Source organism: Hylobates moloch, unplaced genomic scaffold (assembly GCF_009828535.3).
Source record: "Hylobates moloch isolate HMO894 unplaced genomic scaffold, HMol_V3 SCAFFOLD_9, whole genome shotgun sequence".
NCBI lineage: Eukaryota > Metazoa > Chordata > Mammalia > Primates > Hylobatidae > Hylobates > Hylobates moloch.
In genome coordinates this window covers 50,912,952-50,940,009 of record NW_026652284.1, presented here as the reverse complement: position 1 = coordinate 50,940,009, position 27,058 = coordinate 50,912,952, and the positions used below count along the sequence as shown (strand labels likewise).

Genomic DNA, 27,058 nt, shown 5'->3' with positions numbered 1-27,058 from the left:
GACATTTAGCATCTCAGAAAAAGAAGTCCAGAAATAAGACAGGTTTCAGGTTGGTTGATTCAACACTCATGGGTGTCTTAAAAACCAGGTTTAGTTCATCCCTCCCTCTGCCTTCTGTGTCAACCCATTCTCACCTCTGAGAACAAGATGTCTGCAGCCCTTTCAGGTATCACATCCAGACCAAGGATGTCCAAAGGCAAAAAATGGGCTATATGTCCCAGGGTCTTCTTAGGAGTACAAAAACATTTCTTAGAAGCCCCCCAGAAAGTCTCCTTTTACATTATATTGCCCAGAAATGGATCACTTACCTAGAGAATCCATTGACAAGGTGAATATTACCATTATCACTGGCTTAGACCAATCACCACTCACACCTAGACTTGGGGAAAGGGTAAGCTTACCCATAGTGGTTGACATTTAAACTAAATATGCACTCTGCCTTCTGAGAAGAAATTGAAATGGAGACAACAAAGAGTAACTGCTACACTCACAAACAATTTTGAGGAATATTTCACAGAGATCTTAAAAGTTCTCTAAATCCACAGATTCAAACCACAGAAGGAATTTTATATTTGAAAATAAAAATTCTGGCCTGCTTTTGTGTATCTATGTCCAGTTACTGCTATGTGATGACTGTATTCCATAGGCACCCACTGGAATTTCAACATTTTCAAATATATTACCACAAAACAAATATATGCGAATTAATAGTGAACTATGTCTGAGTAGAGAAGAAGCTAAATGCCTCCCATTTACAAAACCAAATTTGTTTCTCATAAAATTTCCATGGCACAGATATTAACCCATTTTTCATGTAGACAAATTAAGGCTTAGAGAAGATAAAGGCTTAAACAAAGTCTCATGGCCAGTAGGAATCCAGATTCAGTATCTTGATATTTTGAAGATATTAATTGAAATGAGTTAACATAATCTGGGCTTCAAGTTTTTTATATAATATGCATATTCAGTGTTGCCAGTTACAGATGGTTGGATGCGAGTAATCCATTTACCTTTACTGATCTGATATGGTTTGACTGTGTCCCCACCCAAACCTTATCTTGAATTGTAGCTCCCTTAATTCCCATGTGTTATGGGAGGAACCTGATGGAAGATCGTTGAATCATGGAAGTGGTTTCCTGGTAATGTTCTTATGGTAGTAAATAAGTCTCATGAGAGCCGATGGTTTTATAAGGGGAATCCCCTTTCACTTGGTTCTCATTCTCTCTTGTCTGCCACCATGCAAGACATGCTTTTCACCTTCCTCCATGATTGTGAGGCTTCCTCAGCCATGTGGAATTGTGAGTCCATTAAACCTCTTTTTCTTTATAAATTACCCAGTCTTGGGTATGTCTTTATCAGTAGAGTGAAAATGGACTAATACATGATCCATATTCTCTTGCAGGAAGGGCTTAGTATGTGCATATAAAATAAAAATCCTAATATTCACAATTTGCCTTTCTTGGAGGTGGTGTTTGCAAGTTCCACAAAAGAGCATGTAGGATGTGCACAAAGCATTTATCTTCATCTGTAGGTAGTATCATCATAGGTGTTAATTACAGAGCACTCTTCCCCTGGGCAGCTTCAAGCAGTCCTTGGAATTTACTCTGGTGAATACTCTTGTGATTAATATTACTATCTTTCCCTTTTGATACATGATAAATAAATGGAAGAAACACAAATGTACTCAGTTGTCTAGTCTTTCACATTGTATAGGCTAGTGAACTGAAAGAAAAGTGATGCGATGGTCTTCATGGAGCAGGGAGCTGGTTGGGCTGGAATGAAAGTCACCCCTCTCCCTTTACTGCCTGAGGCTTTCTGTTGGAGTTCAGGCTTCATCTGTCCGTTTGAGATGGCTACACAGAAGGGGCCATCATATCTACCCTCTGTGCCCTCATGGAGCTTAGCACCTTACTGGAAATCCACACACCTGCAGCTCCATGGTTAAGCAAATGTGTGCTGTTGAGCCAGTGCTACCCATAAGAACATCTGTGCAGATAGATGCACAGGAGAGGTGAGTGTAGGGGGGGTAGTAGGTGGAGATGCAGAGGCAGTTGGTGGGGTAGTTGGTGGGGACGCAGAGGTAGTTGGTGGGGATGCAGCCACCATCCCATGTGGTGGCTTCTAGATGGGGAGCTGTGGATGGTGGCCCAGTGGCAGGGTCTGTAGCCAGGCAGAAACATGTGTGGCCAGAGGGGAGAATCAGTAAAGCAGAAACACAGGAGAGACTGTGCCGCCAGGACACCCTCCTGCTGCCTACTACTCTGCCAACTGCTGGGACATAGCCACCTTTCTATCTTGATTTCTTAGTATAATAAACCCTTAGTAATCTCAGTAATACTAATCGTATCAGTCCTAATAACCCATGATGGGAACAACAGCATTATTGATAACCAAGCACCATGCAGAGTTAATTTACAAGCATGACCTCATTTTATGATCACAACCAGCCTGGGAATTAGGCCTCATTATCCCTACTGTGTATATTAAGAAACAGAGCTTCTAAGAGGAGGTGACACTTGTTCAAGGTTGAGCAATCACTAAGTGATAGAGTCGAGTCTTGCACCCTGTCCACTTGATTCCCTAATTAAGGAATGAGAGTTCTAAATAAGCACACAGACACTCAGTTGCCCTACAAATGGTGGTCTTAGAATAACTTTGAGTGACTATTCCTTTCTTAGTTATTATCTGAACATACAGACCTCATTCATGCTGGCTGCCCATTTATGACGCCTTTTCCCATTAAGACTGACCTTGATACAAAGAATAAGACAAACAGCCCATAAACTCCTCCTGTCCAAAACCATCTGGTTGAAGGCAGCATTGTGGGGTAGGCAGAAGATGAGTGGTCTCTCCCACACCTGTGGTCATCAGTGAGGCCAGCATGGCTCCACACCGGTCTGTTGACTGCTCTCTTCCACTTCACTACATTTCACTGCATCTGCCACTCCCTACTCCTACTCCTGGAAACTCCCTCCTACCCTGGGCGTCAGACTCCAGCAGAATTCCCAATAGCTTGGCTTTGGAGCCAGACAGACTCAGTCCCTACCCCCACCTGTTCCCAGGGATGTTGTCTAGCCTTACAGCTCTGTGCCCACTCTCCTCGCAGCAGCAAGAGAAAACAGCAGGACTTGCTGCAGAGCTTCCTGCAAGGACTGGGTGGCGTGCTTGTCACAGTACCTGGTGAAACCTGCAGTGCAGGAAGCACTCACTCCTCCCAGCCTGGGGGAAGGGGATAAGAACGAGGATCACTGGTCAAAATGAGAAAGCAGGCATGAGGTCGTCTGTGCTAGCGCCTGACCTCTTCCTGCAGCAGAGGATCGTGGGAGTCATTGTTGGTCCCTCCCCTCTGTTCTGAGATGGCAGGACTCCAGTGGCATCAAAGAAGCAGAGACCTGAGGGGTAGCTGTCTGCCCCGTGAAGCCTGAGACCCCCTGTCTGGGCAGACCCTGCACTGGCCACCACCTGGGAGTGCGTGGATCCTTCTAGTTAATGCCTACTCCCAGATCCGATGTGGAGTGTTGTTTATTGTAGACATCCATGTCTCTGTCTCTCCAACCAGGGCTCCTGGGCGGCTGGAGGCAGGGGAGATATTTATTCTCAATGACATATACAGTAGGCATTCAGTAAACCTTAGCTGGACTGGTGAATTATCTTTCAATCACTCTTTGTCCCTGTGAAACCATGTGAAAGAGAGAAATGTCAGAAGATTTCTGCCTGTTGTATTAATTCCTTCAAGGCAGGGATCCACAAACTTTTTCTCTAAAGGGCCAGATAGTAAATATTTAGGCTCTGTAGGCCATCCATTCTCTGTCAGAACTACTCAACGCTGCTGTTGCAGTGCAAAAACAACCCTTTACACACGTAAATGCACCAGCCCTGCTATGTTCTGGCAAAACTCAGTTTACACAAACACGGGTGGGCTGAGTGGGCACAAAGGCTGGAGTCTGTCTACTTCTATTGGAAGGGTTGCCACAGAGCTTTTAAACTCGGTGCCGTAAGAAAATTTCCATACAATGTGTCTTCCAAACCTAAAGCCTTCAAGCAACTATGCTAACCCTGGGGGCAGGCTCCACATATCATTCATTCATTCATGTGCTAAGTGATTCTGGGCCCTCCCAGGGCCAAGTGCTTTCCCAGGTGCAAAAAGAAACAACCCCCAAGCTAGAACTTCAGATTCCTAATTGGTCCCGAGAGGCGTGCCCCGAGAAGTCTTTCTTTGCTCAAGATTTCAATTAGGTTGATCCTCTGGCTTTTGAATATTTCCTCAACTGGTATGGCTTCAACTCAATGAGTCCTCAATGAGACCCCTCACTGCAGCCTTGTCTCTGTTTTGGGGACATACTTTGGGCTTTCTTGGGCAATGCTCTTGTGGGATTGTGCTAGAGCTGGCAGTGGAACCTTGAACCCTTCCCTGCTCCACTGGGCTGACCCTGCGGTCTGAGCTCCTGGGAAGAAGCAGATGCTAAGTGTGTTGGAACATCCCTGTGCTCTCTCTGCTGAAAGAGTACAGTATGTACATGTGTATTTATACATATATGTATAATTTTTAAAAATTACACTAAAATTTTAAGAGAAACAAATCCTTACTTAAACAAAAATGATGAGGTATGTAAGATCAGTAACTGTTTAGACAAGAGTATAATTTATTTTATTTTATTTTATTTATTGATTTTTGTTTTATCCTCACAGAATGCCTTCGTTGATTTTGCTGAAATCTTGTTTCTGTAGCCAACCTAATGTTGAAGCTGATGTGCAGATGTGACTTCGACATGAATGTTGGTTGATATTTTCATAATAATACCAATAAGTGAGGTGAAAAGGAAACAATGAAGATGTGTGTTGGAACATCACTTGCTCTTCAGTGATGTGACCTATTTATTTGCTGAATTGGATAATGGGTTCTGAACAGAGGAAGAATATTCTCTCAATTGCTGTGCTATTTCACAATGTAACAGCTACCTACACAACACGCTTTTAGGTTTAATCTGCATTATAAACATTTTATTCTTCACTTTCATAGGTCTAACCAATGCATGAAGCTATAAATAAAGCTCTGATCTGTGGCATTTGCTGATTCCAGTGGTGTAAATACTCCCACCATGGCTGGTTTCATGATACGAATGAGACACCACAAGCTCAGAGCTGGAACGAGATGTGCAGTAGCTTGCTGTTAGGCTATGCTTCCACCACACAGATACCGGAGAACTAGAACATGCTAAAGTGGAGCAAAATATGGACAAAGTAGTGATTTTTGGGGATTATATATTGACAATAATGCAATAATGAGACAAATCATTGACCCAATTACCAATAGTACATATTGGGGGTTATATATTGATTCTATATTCAGTGAACATAGAATTACATTAAACATAGACTGCAAATTCCATGAGTGTAAGGACTGACTCCTCTAAGTTCTTGTAAAATATCACGTATATATATTTGGTAATGTATGTAAAATTATTACCATCTATCATCATGATAATGTGTAATTCAGATTTAAGCCACTTAACACAGGTAAAATTAATCATGAGACCAATACAAAAAATATCTCACCTGAGCAACATAATGAGACATCATCTCTACAAAAAAATTTAAAAATTAGCTGGGTGTGCTGGCACGCACCTGTCGTCTCTACTACTGGCGAGGCTGAGACAGGAGGATGGCTTGAGCCCAGGAGGCTGAGGCTGCAGTGAGCTGTGATCAAGCTATGATGCACTCCAGCCTGGAGTACAGAGTGAGATCCTGTCTCAAAAAAGAAAAATGTAGAATTTTGATTGAGTGTTGGCACAGAGTGATTATTGAGTAATTACTCAATGAATGAATGTAGATAGGAAAAGAATACACCATATATTAAATCTTTGAGTCTCTGGACTACTTTAAGGTTTGCTAGGAGGTTGTCTAATTATTCAAGTGAAATTAACACAAAGTAGTTCTTTCAGTACCCACTTCTTTCTGTTCTGCTTCCTTATAAGACATTTGCTACTTAATTATGAATTAGGATGGTCGTGAGTGTTGGGAGTAAAAATGCCCCAGGTGCTCGGTGTGCAGGAAGTGTAGGGTGATGAATAGATAGCGTTCAAAGTGAATGAACTCCAATAATGATCTGCTGAAGAAGATAGAAAGGGGAGCCCTGTCTCTGGAGCAGAGACTTTGCCTCAGACCTGGTCAGTCCCATTGCAAATGCAATCTCGAGCCAGGATTGCATGTGTGTGTGGGGCGAGCCCTGTGCACTGGGGTGGGGCGGCCCCTCCTCCAGCCTGTACCACCTTGTCACTGCTCTGCAGCAGGCCTGCGCAGGCTCATCTGTGCAGGTGTGGCCTGCAGTCAAATTTAAGCAAAACAGGTACTCACTTTTCTTTTTTTAAAAAAGAGAAATAGCTTTCTCCCGAACTTTTTCTTTTGGTGGGCTACTTGTATTTACTAAATTGGATTTCCCCAGTGGGGTGGGATGCACTGGTCTGTGGTGGCATGGGTGCCGCTGGGTGTTCAGTGTGGGTTCTTTTTGGGCTGCTGGCCTGTTAGGAAGGTTTGGGACTTCAGCAGTTGTGCTGCGGGCAGAATCCCCTCTGACCTTGGCTGCAGAAGCAACGGCTGGGCAGAAAAAGTGCTGTCACGTGGCTTTATGATCCCCTGCCAAAAAGACACAGGTAGTCCATGTGTACAACAAACACAGCTAATGAATTCAGGAGGAGACTGGGCCCAGCCCTCCTTGGCACTGTTAAACCTGCAGCATCAATCACTGTGAAAAGCTGGCTTGCTCAGTTCCCATGTTATAAGCGGGGTTCCCAGATCTCCTCCACTCCAGTGAGTCCTGTAGTTCGCTTTAATTGTTCTGTCTATAGAAAGAATATATAATCCATTTATGGTAATAAGAGGTGAATCTTGGAATCTTTCACAGGAACAGGTTCCCATTCTAGAGCAAGTGACTGCTGGAAAACAATCCTGATGGTTTACCCCTTCATGCCCCTCCCCTCAGCTGGAAACAAAACACCCCATGAAAACAAACAAAATCATCACATATACATACCCACACCCGCATCAGGGACACATGCGCGGCCGTGACAACTCTGCAGTGTCCATTTCACAGGGTGGTTGATATATTTCAACAAATTTCGTTATATTGCTATGGCTTTTAAGGGGATCTGATAAAAAGGAAGTTAGATTATTTAAACTGGCCAAACATAAGAATTAACTAAGCCTTTCTATGAAAAACAGCATAAAAGTGGGGTAAGAGTCGAAGGGAACCCAAACAGTATCAGAGAAAATGCTTTTAAGACATGTTGCACTAATAATATTAAGCATGATACAAAGAATAGCTGAACACTTGATACTACTCTAACTACCTAACGTACTGACGGAAAATTACTTATTTGCTCCTCTAGAATCAACATCATCATCCCAAGTGGGAGACCAGAGTCTGTAATCTCGGAGAGGCTGAGATGCTGCCCTCCAGTGTGATGTGAGAGATGAGTGCTGGGGACATAGCAGACGATAGCCTCAGTTTCCCTATATTTGTAGAAAAGCAATAAAGGCCCATGCACCTCAACAGCGTAGAAGAGGAACTGGAAGGGAGGGAGGGAGGGCCTTCCAGCCATGGGGAGCTGCCTGAGCAAGGCTTCCCACTCTGGCAGGCTAAGGAGGGCAGGCCAGGCAGCTGTCACTCACATGCTCTGGCCTGCATATTTGGGAGGGGAAGAGCGCCTCCTTGCCAATGCTGCAAAGTGCTCAGCCATGAGAATTGCCACAAATCCTGCGGAGCATGCGCCTTTGGAAGCATCAGGCTGGAGCTTTGACACACAAAAGAATGTTGGAAAGCCAAGTGGCTCTTGCCAAAGTTTTAGAGCTGAGATTTATCAAAGGCTTACCTGCCACACTACTCATAAGGAGCTCCAGGTGTCTGGGGCTCACCTGAAGCCACCTGTGATTTCCGTAGGGCCATGTTGGGAGCTATGGGTAAGCGCCTACTCTAGCTCTTGGGTAGGCCTACTTTGATCAAATGTTCTTGCATCGTAAACATTAGTCATAGGAAAGTGAGACTTCAGTGTTCTCTGTAGGTTTGTCTTCTCCTGAGGAAGTGGATGCCATGTGACATTTTGCAGATGGATCAAGTGCAGGAGGTAAAATAACTCCCTCAGCTTCCCTGATCTTAGGGTCCTTCCATTCGTCATTCTTTTTCTTTCCCTTGGAGAACTGATTTGCATAGAAATGAGAAGTTTACTCTCTTGCTTTTGGATCTGTTGCATGATCGCAAAGAAAAGAAATGCCTTACTTGATATTTCAACATTAAACTTTACAATCTGGAGAATTTTTCTTCCAGCACCTCGTCCTGGGTAGTTGAGTATAACGGCCCCCATATTTTGACCAGGAACTGAAATGAACCCTATCCAGGGCTTGCTTGGGTGTGGAAACCTTTCAGACTCACAGGCAGAGCAGAAATCCTCATGCTGCACTCCCCCATAGAGCAGAAGTCACAATCTGTGGGGAGTCATGGAGAGGAGGAAGTTGAACTTCAGTGTGCTCTGAAAATAAGACATTGTGTGGTAGAGTGTGGGCCAGCAGCCTGGGTAAGACATGGCCCAGGTAGAGAGCTCAGGATGACTGGGTGTCTTCCCTCAATGTCACTAGGAAGTGAGTTCGCTCCCAGACTCTCCTAGGACCTCAGTCTTAAGAGCAATCACAGCTGCCTGTTAACCAGCCTGAATACAAAAAGTGAAAAAGCATTGCCTTCAAGTGGAAAAGAAGGGCTCCTTTGAAGGAGCTGCTGCAGAGAGGTCATTGGAGGAAATCTCAGCATCCCCCACGCCCTCCCTTCCCTGTGGCTGGAACCCACGGGGGGCCTTTCATGTTAGGTCAGAGGCTTCCCCACAGCCCCTTTCCCTTGTCTTGGAATGTCTGTGTGAGGGAGTGGCTGGCAGAGTGGCTGGAAGTCCACAGAGTGAGAGGAGTAGGTGCGGGACCTGGCATGCGGACTCTGGGCTGTGACTCAGGCCCAGGTAGGGTGGGTGGGGAGGGGAGTGGTGGGGACACGGGGTCCTGACGGAGGTCAGGAGGCACAGGGTGTGGGTGCTGCTTGTCTCCCCAGCTTCTCCACCGCACCATGTGTCTGGGTCTGTGATTACCGGAGGTGACTCACAACAGGCCCAGACTCGCCTGTGTGCATAGCACTAAGGGTAATGACAACACCTCCGTGTGTGCAGGTGCCTGCTGGAGACGCAGAGCTCCGCAGCAGCAGGTGAGCTGATGCTGCAACCTGCTAAACATCGCTCCTGAGGAGCACCAGGGCCCAGAGTGCACATGGCTCTCAGGCTCAGTGAAAAGCTTGCAGTGAGCTCAGCCACTGAAAAGTCACTACGAAGATGGAAAGCAAAATGAAAACCGAGTCCCCGGTACCCTATGTTTATCTGTCTCTAAGAGAACATCCTCGGGTTTATTTATGATTTGAGTACTTCATAAGAAAAGTAGTATAAAATAGAAAATAATGTGTTGATGTCCTATATAAGTGAATCTACTCAATACAATTTATAAAGCATATGCTTCTACAGAAATGTCTTTGTACTTAGAAATGACACTTTAATTAACTTCTTAGCCAATCCTTGGACATTTGAGTATAAAACAAAATGGAAGTGGCTCCAGCCAGCACCAAGAGGCCCTGGGAGGTTTGCACTGTGTGCTTTGCAGGGGCCAGGTATCCTTCATCACAGCAGCAGCCTGCGTGGCCCAGCACAGCCTGCAACTGCAGAACCAGAGCTCACCGTGGCTGCTCCCCATTTACAGTTTATGCCAAAATCTGTCACTTGAGTTCTCAAGTGAGTTTTTAATCAGGGAGTAGATGGATAAGGCCTATTTTAATATTTTTCTTTAATCCTATTTAGTTTTGTGTACTTACGGCATTATCCTGAGAAGGAAGTTTGTAGGTTTCATAGGAGCCAACATGGTTCACGCACAGTGACAGGCCAAGAACCCCAAACATGCCATCGGAGAGCAGCCAGGGCTCCCAGGATTGACCCTAATCCCTGCCTCTCTTCAGGCCACTGCCTTCCCCAATCCCAGGATACCTCAGGCCTGGCACTTAGGCCCACAGCGGAGGGCATGTTCCCCCACTTCAACCTACCCCAAGACAGGCCTCTCCCTGTGAATACTGACAATAGAAAATGTTTCCTTCTGCCAAGGGAATCCCGTGGCCCTCACAGGAGTGTGGGTTTGGCCTTGGGTCTGAACAGATGGCTGCATGACTGCCTGGGGTCATGTTGCTCAGAGGCTGAGCGCTCTAGCCTGCAGGAATAGTGTGGATGGGGTCTACACACCCAGCCCTGGTGGGCTGTGTTGGTGGGGGGCAGTGTCTTCCTCAGTCTGTCTTCAAGGAGGCTGTAAAAAATCTGTGGCTCAATCTCATCCATGGCTACAGAGCTGCGTGCAGAAGCCAAAGGTGCCTGGTTTTGCCTTAGTATTTTTCATGTAGAAAGAGAAGAGACAAGTACATTCGTTTAGAAGAAACTCACCAGGAAAAGCAAGCATGGACTGACTTTGTAGGAGTGTGAGCTGGATGGGAGGAAAGGCAGTGGCTGGGTGGAGGAGGGGGTGACTGTTTTGCTCAGAGCCTCCTTCAGTTCAATTAGTCCATCTTCCATCTTCACCTGCACCTGTAGACACCGCTTCCTGGAGCTGTTCTGTGCAGAAGCTGAGTGAAGATACTGCAGCAAGCCCTGGGTCCGAACGCCTGTGTGCTGACTCTAAACCTGCTCCTCAGCCCCAGTTTCCTTCTCTGAAAAACCAGGATGCTAGCAAAACCCGTACCCCCATTCTTCTCAGTCCTGCACCCACCAGCGAGCTGCAAGGCCCAGGAGCTGCTGGCTCTGTTTTCCTGTCTCCAGGACTAGCCTTTGATTTATGAGATGTCCCCTGTCTCCCCCGATTCTGACCTCCCAGGATGGCATTTGGTGATTTCTTGATGTTCTCTTGCTTTGGCACTAAAATACGGATGGGAGTGTCATTTCCAGATCTTTTCCAGACCTGTGCAATTCTTTCCATTCTTCATAACAGCCCATGACCCACCTTCCTCTGTTTCAGCCACAAAGCTAGCGATGCCTGTGTGTGCACTGCTGCTTCTCATTGTTAATATTTTAACTGTTATTAAAAAAAACTTTCTTTTTAAACTGTGTGTGTATGGTTTTAAAAATTGACGCACTTCCAGAGCTCTCAACTTCTGCAGTCTTTCTGAGGTCTGTGTTCCTCTTCTTCAGCTGGGAAGCAAATGCTTGACTTAATCCCTTCCCAGGTTTTCTTCTACAACTCCACATGGAAAAAAAGCAACACACTGAGCCAGAAATGCTTGCCCAATAGGATTTGTTGCCAGGCTGCATGGAGGGGAGTCCTTAGAACCTGGGCAGCCTTCACCTCCCCATTCCCATCGCTCCCACGCAAGTCTTCCTTGGACAGCAGGTTGGGGCATTGTTCAAAGAAAGTCCCTGCTAATCAACAGAGTATGGCTTCCCTCATTATTACGGCAGATTTCCTCCCACTTTTTTCTTTTGTAAAATGGAGAACTCTTCACACTACAATTTTTATGGGAGATATTCCTTCTACCTTGGGTGGATGTGTGAAAAGCAGCCAGAGGAATATATGATTAAAGAACAGGGTGGCAGAAGTTTTGGTCAAGTGAAATATTTCCTGAGAGCCCTGTCTCTTCTCTCCAGGTCTCCAGTTTCCAGGCAGGTTGCATGGGAGAGAGGCAGGTGTGTGTGTGCATGCAGAGGAAAGAGAACAAAGCCCGAGGGATCCAACTTCCAGGAAATCTCTGCTGCGCTGGTGCAAAGGAAAAATAACCCCTGCTCTCCTCTCAACTTCAAAAAAATTTTTTTTTGGTTTTAGTTTATAGAAGTCTAAATATTAAGCAGTTTCATGGCGATAATGATGCAGCCACATTTTAGATAAATTCTTTGAACTTTTTAAAACCCTTTGTGTTTTCCTAATAGTTACTCATAGAAGGGCTAGGATAGGAAAAATGCAGGCAGGCCAGCACCTGCTCCTGAATACCCATTTGAGCAATCGTATACCTTACAAATTCGGCTGGTCACGTTTTTTTCCCTGGTGGTGGCAGCAAGAAGTTGGATGGGTTTCTGGGTACATCGCATCCTGTAGTGAAATGAATGATTTCCTTTCAGCCTTGTGTGTTTGAAATGGGTTCCTGACGTGGTGTCTGTGCCCTGATGGGAGCTGCTTGTCTGTGTGAAGACAGCTAGCAGGACACAGAAGGCTCAGGGCAGCCAGGGTCACTCCACTCCTAGCAGGCCTTCCTGCACCTCCCTCACCTGGGTGCCCTGGACGGGGGGTGCTCACACGGCCCCTCTTCCCTCCAGATGTCTCAGGTCAACTCTGGGCTCTGATGTCCTGGGACATGTGCTGGGTGCTCCTGGCAGGAGCTGCTGTCGCGTCTGAAGTGTCCCTGTGGCTGGGGCTGGTAGGCAAAGGGCCAAGAGATGTTATCTTTATAACATCTGCCGTCATCTCTGCTGTGTGGGAACTAATGGCTGTGTTTGAATAATTAGGCCTTTGCACCATAGCGCAACAAAAGCCGGTATTGCTCCATTAAAGCAAACATAATTACTGTAGCTCACACATTCGGAGCCCCTTTCATCCCTCCAGAAGCTGCAGAGTCGGGAGGATCTGAGTCTCTTGCTCAGGTCCCAAGGAGCCGGCCCCCTGGGTGCAGTGTGGGCATCAGGACGGTCTGTCTTTCTGTCTCCTCTGTGCTTCCCAAGCACTCGTGGCAGACCTCTGCTTTGGCCTTCCTCACACTTCCATTTGGTCCCACAGGCTGTTTTTTTGGGCCCAGCGCTGCATCTTGCCCACATTCATTTCCCTTAGGCAGATGTTGGGGCTGAAGTCTCCTGACCTCTCTGTGCCTCAGTTTATTCATCTGATAATCACCACATCTGCCCTGTCAACTTCCAGGATGGTTGTAAACATCAAACGAAGTCATGGATATAAAAGTGATTTGCAAAGTATAAAAATGCCACACAAATGATAAAAATCTTACCGTTACTCAGGTTAGGGCATGGATACTATTTAACCAGCCACCAGTCCTGGGACTCAGCGTGTGGCCCTTCCACTGACAGCTTTTGGAAACTAGGCTTCATTTTCATGGTGGCCAGGATAACCCTAAAGACTGATGGTCATGTTCACTAGAAACTCTGGCCTTCAACTTCCTGGGGGATGTTTCCTTTCTCTCAGTGATCAATGTGTTCTTTTCATTAGCCAATTAATCAATATTTTTGGAACACCTATACCAAACAAGATTCTGTGCTAGTCAATGTTGCAATATGAACATGTGTGAGGGCAGTGGTGAATACAAATCTCTCAAGTCCTTTATCTGAAAAAGTTGTGCCAAATTGGTGATAAAGACAAAGATGGCTCTGGATTTGGAGAAGGGACTTCCTTCATCCTTCTCTTATTTTCAAGTTCTGTTTCTTTATTGATGAATCTAGGGTTGGGGATGTGTCATGGAAGAAGTGGAAGTTGATGTACACCTTCAAAGAGGGATACACTCTTAGTCGACAAAGGAAGGATGGACTTGTAACATCATTCATTGAGAGCTCAGATGGGAATCATATTTTGGAATTTGCCCTAAGACACCCAGCCACCCATTGCTTTCCTGGGTGGCACACCTCTCACAATGGATGGGTGAGAATCCTGCAGGCTGTCAGTTGTAAGAAAACCCAAGATTAATCTGACACAGTCTTTAAGGAGCAGTGATTGCATTGTGGGCAAAAGGGGAAATGTGGGTAAATTCTTCACACCAACTTCTGTATGGACATGTGTTGGGTTCTCCCAGTTGAATTTCAAGCCTGTAGAGAAGGACACACAGGTTTGGTTTTCTTTACTTAGCAATCTTCCTGGAATGCTCTGACTTTCCAAGGATCCAGTCAGCTCTTTAGCCTCTGCAAAGCCCTCTGCTCTACAGACCCGCCCCAGGCAGCTTGTAGAATCTTCACACAGGGTGGGAGTTTACTGTCACGTATCGACATGGAAACTGCAGGTAAATGAGATCTATTTTGTCCCTTGAGGAGTTTATATTTTGTAGAGTGTAAAGATACACTAACAGGAAATTGTGTTTTACAGGGCCAAGTACGACAATAGGGTAACAGGGGAGTGTGCTGACCCTATTAAGGGAACATAGCTCGCCAAGAGCCACCAGAGAGAATTTCTGGGAAAAGACAATGCCAGGAACATGTCTGGTGCGTGAGAGGGAGTCACTCAGATGGAGAAAAGGCACAAGGAATGCCCAAAAGGGAGGAGGGAAAGCGGCCAGTGCAGGCTGGAAAACTGGGAGAAAACGTCAGGACCGAGGTAGGTAGTGGGGGCGATTATGACATGGAAGACAAAGTGCAGTTTGAGAGGAAGAAGTTGAGGAGATGGTGTTCAAGGTTTAAAATAATGAAGATTCAGATTGTGGAGGGGAACACATTCCAAAGGCGGCCAGGTCCATGGGGTGCATGCTTGCTGAGAGGCCCTGGCACTGTAAGGCTCCCACAGATGGTTTGCTACAGGACATTTGTCATTTAAAAAGGAGAGCTGAATTCTGGGGATGTATGGGGAAATTTCTGAGATTCTAGCGTCATGAGTTTGAGCTGAGCATGCTCTTCATTTGTCATCAGTTTAATGCAGGCTTATCATATACCAGACAAGAGCACTGTGGAGAATGTGAGTCCCATGCCTCATGACATCAAAGTTGATAATAAGTGTGATCCTCTCCCAGGCTGTAAGAGATGCCTGCACAACACACTCAGGGTAGCCAGACTTCTTGGCAGAGGCTGGAAGGGCTTCACAGGGGAGGGAGAGCAGAAATTTTCCAGGCAGAAGGGAGAAAAAAGGAAGGAAGTCCATTCCTGCAAGAGACACGGAGGTGAGGGAGTGTGGACAGGCCTAGGGTTGCAGCATCATGGCAAAGGCGACTCAAAGGATCTCCAGCAATCCATTGTCTTTCAGAGAGTTGTAGTGTATGCCAAAAACCTCAACAGCCTTTCAGAAGCACCCAGTTGCCCTAGCACCCTCTCCTAACCCCCTGACTGGCTCAGAACCTATCCTGTCTAAGAATAACAGTGCCTGCTGAGGAAGGGAGAGAGTTTCTTAGTCAGTGTAACGTTTACCATATAAATTCCTATTCTGTTGACCTGCACGTTTACCTCCTTTGAAAGTTATGGTTTTGTGGTTAGCCGAGTGCTAAAAACCTATAGGTTTCAAACCCCTCATCATTGTAACTTTACCAGGAGGCTGAAGATGAATAGAATCATCACCCTAGTGAAATCCTTCAGTTACCTATACCTGCAGGGGCTCATCTTAGGAATCATAGAATATCTCATAGCTTAGTTTTTAAGTTTCACAATGATGTTTATTTCTTAATGCATTGTCATAGCTTGTTCTAACCTTATCAATATAATAATCGATTTAAATCAAACCAAACTTATTATATACTTCAGTTTAGTCTGTTTACTTTACTTCCATTTTTTGAGGATATATTCCAAGTAATAAAATTCCACATGCTGAGTTCAAATAAAGGCATTGAATCAGCCCTTGCTCTTCTCCAGGCAAAGACATGCTTATTCCAGTAACTTTGCCAGGTGTGTGAGTGTCTGTGGTTAACCCCCTTTTGTTCTCCAAGGGTTTTGCTTTATCGCCCAGCCTGGAGTGCAGCGTTATGGCCTCGGCTCACTGCAGCCATGACCTCCTAGGCTCAGTGATCCTCCCATCTCAGCCTCCCAGGTAGCTGGGACTATAGGCGAGTGCCACCACGCCCGGCTGATTTTTGCATTTTTTTTGTGAGACAGGGTTTCACCATGTTGCCCAGGCTTGTCTCGAACTCCTGGTCTCAAGCAATCCTCCCGCCTCGGCCTCCCAAAGTACTGGCATCATAGGTATGAGCCAGCACATCCAGCCTACAGGGGCATTTTTAATACCAAATGAAACAGGACCAAAATGAACTGGCTGCTACTGCAGCCATGCACGGATGAGTAGAATGGAGACATCCATTTCTGCTCTTGGTTTCACACAGCACATCAAAGGCTATCAGAGCTGTAGGCCGTGGAGAGTTAACAAGCCCCGCAATTTGTATTTGTTGGGTGTACAGTAGTGTCACATCTGCTTTCTTGAAAAATAACATTGCCTTGAGCACACACACTCTGTTGACATTCAGGTCAAAATAAGTTTTCCACTAATGCTATGCCGTGGGGTTCGATCCTTCACTCATTCATCAAATACTGACTGAGTGCCCACTACCATATGGGAAGACAGCACAGAAGAGGACTGACCAGGGCCATGTTTTCATGGATTTACGTTCCATAGAAGGGAAAAAAAAAGAGAAACATAAACAGAAAAAAATGCAGCAGGGCATGACATCAGGGGTGCATGACTGCGGCCAGCTGCGTGCAGTCCCCTCTGTGGGCACAGGTCAGATCTGGTCCTCCCTGCGACTGCACTGACATGGCTTGCCATAGCAAACTGTGGTGATGGCATTGTTAAGGTCACATTTATCTTCTAAAGTGTTGTGAGCTTGACATGTCTTCCTTTTTTCACAAAATAATGGAGGGAAATATTAAATACTGGCTAAGGACTGAAGCCTGTTGCAGACAGCGAGGGCTGGATCTGAAGATGTGTAGGGCTCCCCGTCTAACTTTCCCAGACATCAGGAGAGAGGGGCACCATCCTAGGGGAAGAGAGGCTGCCCCAGGACTGGCAGAGGAGTCCCTACCCTGCCTCCTCTGGCACAGGCTCAGCCAGCCCACACCAGCACTCTGGGATCTCCACTGCCTGCCCCACCTCCTCCCACTGCCCCTCACTCTGGAGCAGCCCCTGTGTGTCATCAAAGCCACCAGAGCAGGAGACTCCACACACCACTCCCTCCCTCTCGTCCCCTCCCAATGCACACCATCATCTTGCAGCCAGACAATGAGCATAGGACAGCTATTCAGAAAAGCGCGTGGCTTTGGAGGCTCAGGACATGTCCTGACGGCACCTGCAGGTTTTCTTTTCCTGGGGCCGCAGGCACTGGCAGTGCTGCACCTGCCGCGGGCCAGCGCCCTGCCTGTCAGCCACATACCTGGGCGCTGGTGCAGGCCCTGGCCTGCTCCACATCCTGCCCTGCTGCGATTCTGTCTCTCCACTGCACCACCTCTCAGTAGACTCTGTGGAGCATGGCTGTCCCTCCCAGACCTGCTATTTGATTTTCTAGAATCTTGTGGCCATGAAAGGAGAGAGAAATACCACCCTTTTTGCCTCTCCCTCCCAGCCGCAGGCCAGGGCAAAACCTTGCTTGCCTTCATTCAATCTGTTGTCAGTCAATTTCTTTCCTTATTATTGGTGTTTCAAGAAGCAAACCCATCTCACATATATGGGCTCGTGTTGTGTTTATACTAGTGCGTATCTCAGAAGAGAGGTGAAACTTATCGTTTGGTGAAAAAGGCATTTGTTGACATGAGAAGGCCAGTGTTCATGAGAACCAACATGTATGCTTTTTATAAAACCAAAAATTGTGTGCTACTGGATCTTGAAATATTTATATAGTTTTTTCAAGCTCTAAGAGATGTCTGCAGAGATGAGCCTGTTCAGAGAGCCAGGGAGAGGCTGACTCAGAAGTGGCAGCAAACAACTCTGAGCAGGGGCCTGGCTGAGAGCAGAAGAGGGGCATCCCTGTGGGTGTGGGAGGCCCGTCCTCTGCCCTGGGAGCTGCGTCTGGTTCTCAAGGCTGGACTCCAGGGTCTGCAGTCTTCGCCCCTGTGATTTGTTCCTCGGTGCTAGAACAATGAGGAAGTTTTGCTATTAGTGGTGGAGCAGGTGCCACTGACTTTGTGACCATAGCAGTGATTGAAATACTCCAAGTATTCTCCAGTGACAGGAGTGAAAAATCTCGTTTTCTGCTTTATTGGACCTCTTCACACAGGCTGTGCATTTCATCTAGGGTACGAGAATGCTCTGTCCACTGCACAGGTGACAGGCAGTTAAGTGACCATCGTCTAGTCAGTGGATGTCTGGTGGCAAAGGGAGGGAGGCCGTGACAGTGCACTTCAGCGGGGAAGGCGCCCGGGTTTCACCCATGTAGATTAATGTCCTCTCACCCGGCAAACCCCGCAGGCCCGGAACTCTGTGTGAGTGGCTGGGGCCCCATAACAGGGGCAGTGTGGAGCAAAACAGGCAGAAGGGGGGCAGAAATAAACAACGGGATGTGTGTTAGGGGGAGGAATGTTTTCTTCAGGGACTAAGTGGCAGCATGAGGTGCACAGCAAGCCATAAATTATGGAGGAAGGAGCCACGCCGTGCAGCACCCATGCTGGGGCAATGGCGTGCAGACGTGAGAACACATGGAGGGCGGGGTGGTCTGGCAAGTCCTGGGCCTTCCCCGTGCTTCCCCCAAACTTTCCGGTCAGAGACCCATGTGTGGCAGTGCACCTGTGGGTGAAAGGCGGTGAGGGAGGCCTCCGTCCACTTGATGGGCACAGTGGGGATAAATCTCTTTTTAGTATTAGATGTACTGACAGGACTTCCAAAGTAGATCATTCCTCTCTTCCCAGCTGGCAAGCCCACTCGGCCCTCCAGGACCACTGCAGAGGGATGCTGAGGAAGGTGGTCTGCCTTACTGCTGGCAGGGCCCATCAATGTTCTTCCTCATTGTGGCTGGCCATATTATTTCTAACTGCCAAAAAGACCATTTGCTTTACTTTCCCTGCTTTCTGCTCATGCTCATCCAGCTTGATGCTGTCCATCAAAGGGCAATTCTAGGTGCTACTAGATGGACTTGTACAGTGAGTGCTACTGTGGTCTCATATCTGCACTTTTTCTTGATTGTTTAAAAGGAACCAACTTTGTATGGCCACATAGAGTTTGTGTGGCCTAGGGGACTACGGCATTACTTTTCTACCCTCTCAGCCATGAGCATCAGCCAGCTGGTCGGCTCACCTGTGCCTGCCCACCTGGATCTGCTCACCTGCACCTGCCCACCCGCACCTGCTGCTGTCAGAGCCGAGAACAGCGCTGCTTTTGCAGGTCAGCCTTCAGGAGCCAGTGGGCAGGAGCAGCCTGTGGCCTGAGGCTGTAATCAAAGGCCTGAAGGCACATCTGTTGCTCATGATCCCAGGACTGTCCAGCTCACCTTTACCATGAACTCTATTTTCCCATAACCCTCCATGAAGTGACTGGAATAGTCACAGGGTGAGTAGAAAACCATGTGCATTAATCTGGAGGCTTCCTCAGCAAGACATGCAAGTAAATGCAAAGCCAGGTGGAGGTGATGATATGGGAGATCCACAGAGGGGGTCCCACTGCATGTGTGAGCTCATGCATGCATGCATGTGTGGATGGAGGAATACACAACACACATGCACGCACACACAACCAGAACTTAAATTAAGACCAGATAACAAAGTGCTCTAAAACTCACATAGCAATAGGTTTCAGTTGGGTGGTTAGTAATAGGTACAGGAAAAGATTTCTTCACCGTAAGCTGTGAGTTTCTGAGGCACTGTTTTCCTAAAGAGAACATCCCTGGATGCTCAGCCAACAGGGATACTGATTTGACTAAGAGTCAGCATTCTGTGGAAGTAGACACTGCATTCTTAGCTTGGCAATTTTGCAGGGAAGGTATTTGTGTATCATACAATGAGGAATCTCTTAATCACCTACTCGTGGCAGCTGAACTGCACCTTGGCTCCTGCCAGGCCTGCCCACTTAGGACGCGGATCCCTGGAGGAATTCCAGTCCTACCCTGGAATAGCTGCAGGTGGGCTGGCAGCCAGCAGCATGCACTGAGCGCTGCCTGAACGCTGGGAGGTGCGACCCAGGTGGCATGCAGGATCAGCATGGCTGTTTTCGAGAGCGTGACACTGAACAGAACGCTGCAATGCATATGGACTTTTGAATTACGTCAATCACAAGAGTTGACAAGTACTGAACATCTCCTATGTGCTGGGCACCACTCTAGGTGCATTCATTCTATTCACCTAAATCTTCCCCACCCTTCATGGCAGGTGTTCTGAGGAAAACCCCACCCCGCAATGACTGTGTAAAGTGAGGCACCGAGTGCTCCAGGCACCCAGGCTGCAGTCCCACCTGGCTGCCGCCTCTCCTGTAGGGTGCACGCAGGGGTATGGTGGGTTCTGGAGGAGGGAGCCCTGGCACGGCGCTGAGTTCTTGCTCAGTGGCCCAAGCAGAGGTGTGCTTGCTCCATCCAGGGGGATCAGCTGTGAGCGCTGGGTTCAGAGCACAGGGCAGGGTGCAGGGCTCAGAGCCCCTTTTCAGGAGGCTGCAGCAGCGGCCCTATGAGGCCGGAGAACGAAGGAAGGGCTTGGGTGCACCTCTAGCTGGGGAGCAGTACTCTTGTCCCGGGGTCTAGCTAGGAGCACTGCTCCTCTCCCAAGGTCTAGCCAGGAGCACTACTCTTGTCTCTGGGTCTAGCTGGGAGCACTACTCCTTTCCCTGGATCTAGCTGGGGAGCAGCCTTTCCCTGGATCTAGCTGGGAGTGCTACTCCTGTCCCTGGATCTAGCTGGGGAGCAGTGCTCCTTTCCCTGGGTCTAGCCGGGAGCACTGCACTGCCTTCATTCCTGCCTCCTTGCTCCTTGGCTGCAGTCAGCACGACAACCACCACAACACGGAGTTAACTTTCTACAAAGACAAAATGCCCTCCATTCCCCACTCCCCCAAAATGTATGCCAGCCCTCTCTGAGGAGGGCAGGAGATCCCCTTGATTAGGTATTCAGAGCTGGCAAAAGACAAGTGGCTCCATTGCTTTCTCCTGCTTCCAACTGAACGTGATAATTGCTTATTTTTAGAACTGCCTCTGGTGACAGGTCATGAGCGGGCTGAGAGGTAACTCAACAGAGAAGCCCTGGAGCACCTACAGTGTGTGCTAACCCATGTGTGCTCCTGGCATGTGCAGGGACTCAGGCAGCATTTGTAAATTCTTGGGACTGCGAGCACTGAGCTGAAATGCTTAGAGCCAACGTGCAGCAGATGGCTGAAGGTAGACAGAGGAGAGTCCCTGGCATGTAGGGACGGTGGATCATACTCACAGGGGTGCTCTGCAGTCAACAGACTGCCCCCGTCCATGCAGCCTGGGAGAGAGGGCAGGGAGGGGGCGCTCTCCTGGGGGAAGAGGAGCTGCCCCGGGACTGGCAGGGGAGTCCCCACCCCCCTCCTCTGGCACGGGCTCAGCCAGCCCACACCAGCACCCTGGGATCTCCACTGCCTGCCCCACCTCCTCCCACTGCCCCTCTCTCTGAAGCCACCCCTGTGTGTCATCAAAGCCACCAGAGCAGGAGACTCCACACACCACTCCCTCCCTCTCGTCCCCTCCCAATGCACACCATCATCTTGCAGCCAGACAATGAGCATAGGACAGCTATTCAGAAAAGCGCGTGGCTTCGGAGGCTCAGGACATGTCCTGACGGCACCTGCAGGTTTTCTTTTCCTGGGGCCGCGGGCACTGGCGGTGCTGCACCTGCCGCGGGCCAGCGCCCTGCCTGTCAGCCACATACCTGGGCGCTGGTGCAGGCCCTGGCCTGCTCCACATCCTGCCCTGCTGCAGTTCTGTCTCCACTGCACCACCTCTCAGTAGACTCTGTGGAGCATGGCTGTCCCTCCCAGACCTGCTATTTGAATTTTTAGAATCCTGTGGCCATGAAAGAAGAGAAAAACACCACTCCCTTAACTCTCTGCTTACCTGTTTCCTTTTTTAAAAAATTCATGGCATGAAAGCTTTTTTCTCCACTCAGTTAATCTTTTTCTTTTTCCACCTCCCCCTCTCCCCACGCCATGTTTTTGTTTTCTTCCTCCTTTTTTCCTTTCCCCTCCTCTTCCTCCTCTTTCGTTTCCAAGACAGCAAACAGCAACGCTGTTCTTCTAGACTGAGTGCTCGGTGCGGGTAGGGGCAGGGCCAATCCTCCTCAGCGCTTCCGTTGTCTGGGATGGGGTCTGCCGGGGCTGGCTGCAGGGGCTGCGCACATCACGCACACATCCCACGGGGTAACCGCCAGGGTCCCTGGAAATACGGAGGGTGCACCCACTTCCTGGTTAGCGACTAACTTGAATTTCTGGGGCTGATATGCTCTTTTTTGTGTTTACATGGATCAAAATACAGTACCAAGTAATGAGAGATATGAAGAGGGAAGCAGCTTGCCTTGCACTTAGTCAGATTCACACTATCCCAATTAAGAACACAGCAAGTGGACCACGGCATGAATTTGGCTTGTTGGAGCTCACGTAACTTGGATGCAAGTTCATGTTTATCTAATGGGATTTTAGACTTTTATCCTTTCATACAAATCATATCTCATTAATTTCTCTTTGATATTTTAGCACCTTAGAGCCAGCATAACAAACACATTAAATCTTGAATGTGGTTAATCAGAACCCTAGACATGAGCAGTGTGATGCCAATTGCTTTAGAATTAGTGAACTCTTGATGGGATGAGAGAGATTCAAATAACTCTACTGCATGTGGTAAATGGGATACACTATGGTGTGTATGTCTGTATGTTCTGAGTGTGTCGTGAGGGAGATGTGTGTGTGTCTGTGTGTGTGTGGGGGGGACGGTAGTTGCATTAATGCTGACTCCAAGAGGGTAGCATTCAGGAGCATTCTGGTGATGTTTATACGAGCACTTTACCCGACTTTCATGAAATTCATTTTTCTAAATTCAGTTATTAAAGATACTTGAGAAACATCCTTCAACTTCCTTATACTAGTAAGAGACTTAAGCAATGCCGTGCATTTATTACAGGGAGGGATCCAGAAACCAGGGTTCCCCATTTCCAGGCTTTTGGTGCCCATACTTAATTACACATGAGCACCTATGAAGAACCTAAGCACACACTAAGATGGGCACACATGTCACTGTCCTGACACACCTACAATAATCTATGCATTCAGATCACACTTACAGTTTATTCAAAGGGGGAAACAGCTTCCCTCTTTGTAACATGATGTAACAGACATTATCTCATTCAATCCTGCCTTACAGAAACCCTGCGAGGTAGAGGCAGAGAGAGCAGATGTTATTCCCATTTTACATAAATGTAATTTGTGGAGTAATTCATAACCTATAAATAGGGTGACAATACATCCTGCTTTGCCTGGGACAACCCCAGATTACATTGTGCTGATGTAACTATGAGCATCTCTTTTCACGATAGCATCCCATTTGGGATGATAAATGCCGTGGTTCCTACCAACTTATAATCACTTTTCACTTATATCAGACTTTCAAAGTTCATGTGACCTGTGCCATGCCAGGTGGTATCTTGCGACAGTAAGAGGCAGTCAGGGCTAGAACATGGGTAAGGGCCTGGGCTACAGGTCAAATCTGGTGCAAATCCCAGCTCTACCATGTCCCAGCTGTCTATCCTTGGGCTAGTGACTGGCACCTGGAAAGCACCACATTATAATTTATTATGTTTGCCACTTCATTTCATGGCCTCTTATCATTGGCATCTTCTTCTTCTCTAGGTAGAAGCCTTTCCCTGACATCATCCGAGATGGCTCAAAGAAGCATTCCGTGTCCCTCTCTAGTTGAGCAGTCCGGCTTCCACCATTCTCCTCACAAGCAGGTGGTGGTCTCTGCCTCTCCTCCCTCTTAGCACAGTCTGTTGACGCTCCTCTCACTCTACCTCTCTTGGTGCCAACAGAGTTTTCCAGTCTAGTGACCACTCCATGTTCTCCACCACATCTGAAATCTTGGTAAGGCCAGGTCCCAGCCTAATGTCCAGATTCTTATCAGCACAAAATATGAAAGGCATTACATCCAAGCCGGAAACTCCCACTAAAGAAAGCAAATCCCAAGGTATGTTCAGATGAGAAGAGTGGATAGGAGAGGAATCAATGATGTCACAATACATGTGCACCACATAACAACCCTGCCTGCAGCCACGAGGGTCTGCTGGGAGATTCTGGAGCTGGAGACACTCACTCACTCCACAGGAGTAAGTGGAGGATATGTGGTGAGAACAGATTTGCTTTAGACAAAGGTCTTCAGCATTAGAACTAGATAAGGTCTGAATCTTGGCTTTTGCCCTTTTCTAGTTGAGACACATAGGAGGTTCCTGATTTTCCGAAATCCAATTTCCTCAATCTGTAGGATGAAAATAGTAAGTAATGTTTACTTCTTAGGATAGTTGGGAGAAATTAGTGAGACAATTCATGTAAAATGCTTAGCCCAATATCTGGAACAAAAGTGCTCATTGGATTTTCATATCATGTATTATTGAGATTATGGGGATCTTAAAAATTTCATTTATTCAATTTTCTGACTTTGTCATGTTTCTGAAGGATTCATGAAGGAAGACATGACTAAATGGTTTTAATTAACCTCCCAGACTTCCCAGTGCTTTTGAGCTGATTATTTATGCTGGGAAGCAGTGACTCAGGCTCTAAATGCCACTCACAGGGAGGATTCCTAAATCCTTCTGCTTACTTCCACACTGTTCTCTGTCTTCAGGCTGTGTGGCTCCAAGTGGTGGTGTCCTCCCTCAGGGAACAGGCTGCTTAGGTCCCCTTCATCCACACGAGGCCTTGGAAATGCAGATGGGAGGTGGGCAGGTGCAGCTCAGGCTAGGAGAGGCCAGCCTGAGTTTCAGCCAGTGCATCCAAATGTCCTCCACACTGACAATCTCTCACCCCAGGGACCTCTGTGAGCCTAGCTGGGACCACATAATAGGGGCAGTGTGGAGCAAAACGGAAAAGAGGGAAGTAAAAATAAATGAGAAGATGTGTGTTTTAGGTGGGGAATATTTTCTTGAAGGGTCAGGTAGCAGGCTTGAGGTCCACAGAAAGCCACAAATGACAAATGGTGGAGCTGGGTCAGTGAGCTGCTGCCCGGGCGGTGATACCGATAAAGGCACTTCAAATGCAGATGTGTGCCCAGCCTCATTCAGGATGCCTCCGTTAGATTTCCTGCCTTTATTACTTTCCCACGAAACTGAGAAAGTTTGGCTGGGTGCGGTGGCTCACACCTGTAATCTCAGCACTTTGGGAGGCCGAGGAGGGCAGATCACGAAGTCAGGAGTTTGAGACCAGCCTGACCAACATGGTGAAACCCTGCCTCTACTAAAAGTACAAAAAATTAGCTGGACATGGTGGTGTGTGTCTGTAATCCTAGCTACTCAGGAGGCTGAGGTAGGAGAATCGCTTGAACCTGGGAGGCGGAGGTTGCAGTGAGCCGAGACCGTGCCAGCTTGGGCGACAGAGTAAGACTCCTCTGTCAAAAAAAAAGAAAGAAAAAGAAAAAGAAAGAAACTGAGCAAGTTTACTTGAGATATATCTGTGAGAAGTGTGCTTTGATTTACTTGCTACCTGTTTGGGAGGGCTTCTCCCTCAATGGCAACTTAGACTGGAAAATACTGCAAGACAGCATCTGCCTCAATCTCTGACAGAGAGGGCAGTCACTCCATCAGAAAATGCAGATCTATTACTTCTGCCTCTTTTGGAAATATTACCAAACCATCCTCACAACTTGCTAAATTGTAATTAATGTATATGTGGGTTAAATTTCTATTTTATTATGTATCTTTTGTAGTCTCTCTATGTCTAATGCAATTCCCAATCCTCCCTTGGTTGCACTTGGTGAGAACTAACCACTAGCTGTGAACGACTGGGCGAGCGTCAGAGGTGACTCTGGGAGGAAACGGCCCCCTGAGATAAGACACAGGGTCAGGAAAAGCGCAGGAGTTACAGAGCAGCTCAAAGGAACTTTCTCCAGGTGATTGTCTTCATAGTTTCAAAGTAATTGATTTGAATCCCCTTTAACAACCTTCTTTAATATAAATGATGTAACTTTGTGGGGGGAGGCAGGAGAGGTGCTATTAACATGAATCCAAGCAGTGACAGATGACGACACAAGCGGCACATGGAATTATCACTTTACACGGTGAATGGGGTTAGGGCAGGGACAACCGACTTAGAATCTATTAAACCTCATGGTGTTGCACAAAGTAGGAACTTAGTGAATGTTTTGGATGATTTTATGGTGCAAGCAATTGCAGGCCTGGTTTCTTACAAGTGCAGTCTTGTACACAGAGATATTTACAGGTTAAGAATGCAGGACTACCAGTTTTCAGTGGTGGTTTTAAAATCCTGTAGTTAAAAAAATAAAAAATAAAAAACACTTAATTGTTTCCCAAATAGAATTTCTCCGTGCTGCTTGTGAGGTGATGTCTACCTCTCCTAAACAGGCCTAGCCTGGCTTTCTGGTACTCCACACAGAGTGCTGGGAGGAGAAGGGGAAGCCAATGAGAGGAGCCAGTTGGAGGAAGGCTATCGCTAATCCTCTAAATTATAACTGTTCATCCACAGTCTTAACCCAGCCCCCTGCAAACCCAGGCAAAGACCAAGGTCAGTCAGGTTGGCTGTACTTAGCAGGGAGAAAAGTCAGGCCAAGCCTAGCAGTCGGGAGGTGAGGGCATAGAATGGACAAGAGGGGAGAGACAGCTCTTCCTTTAAGCTACCCCAAGGGTATTCAGATACCCTTACTATGTGGTGAGTGAATTTTCAGTGTTACAGTCATTTCTGAGTTGGTACGGTAGTGAAATTAAGAGAATCCATCAATCTAGATATTGCAGCACAAAGAAGTGATTTGGGCAGTTTATGATGAACAGCAGAGGAGACGTGTTCTAGATATATTGAGAGGCTCTTGAACAGAGCTTATGAATTCTTACAGTCAAGTGCCATGATCATCTTAAGCTGGATTAAAATTATTTAGGTTTTTTGTTGTTAACATCTTTTAGGTTTAAATAATGTCAAGTAATAAAAGAGGGTTATTCATATGGAGGTCAGTATATACTCAACATACAGTAAAAAGTTTAGGTACAGGTGTCTAAGATTAGTACTTTAAATGATAAATTAAAATCATGCTCACGATGGTCCATGATACTGGTAAGGAAATTAAAAGAATGTATATTGCAGGGAAAGGGAGTCTCATACATTGGGGACGGCAGTTCAGTTGGAAGCCTTTCCTGATGAGTGATCTGGCAACATGTGCTAGAAATCTCAGAATTATGCAGAGACTCTAACCCAACAAT

General features: G+C 47.0%; 1 long non-coding RNA gene across 1 annotated transcript in view; it reads left to right on the top strand.

Moving 5' to 3' along the window:
* LOC116812643 (uncharacterized) overlaps positions 1-11,152 on the top strand; it is a 149,052-nt gene extending 137,900 nt beyond the window's left edge. Inside the window, exons 3-4 of the long non-coding RNA XR_004370744.1 lie at positions 8,058-8,120; positions 9,201-11,152. This is a non-coding gene — a long non-coding RNA (uncharacterized LOC116812643). The remainder of the gene's footprint in view (positions 1-8,057; positions 8,121-9,200) is intronic.
* The last annotated feature ends 15,906 nt before the right edge of the window (positions 11,153-27,058 follow it).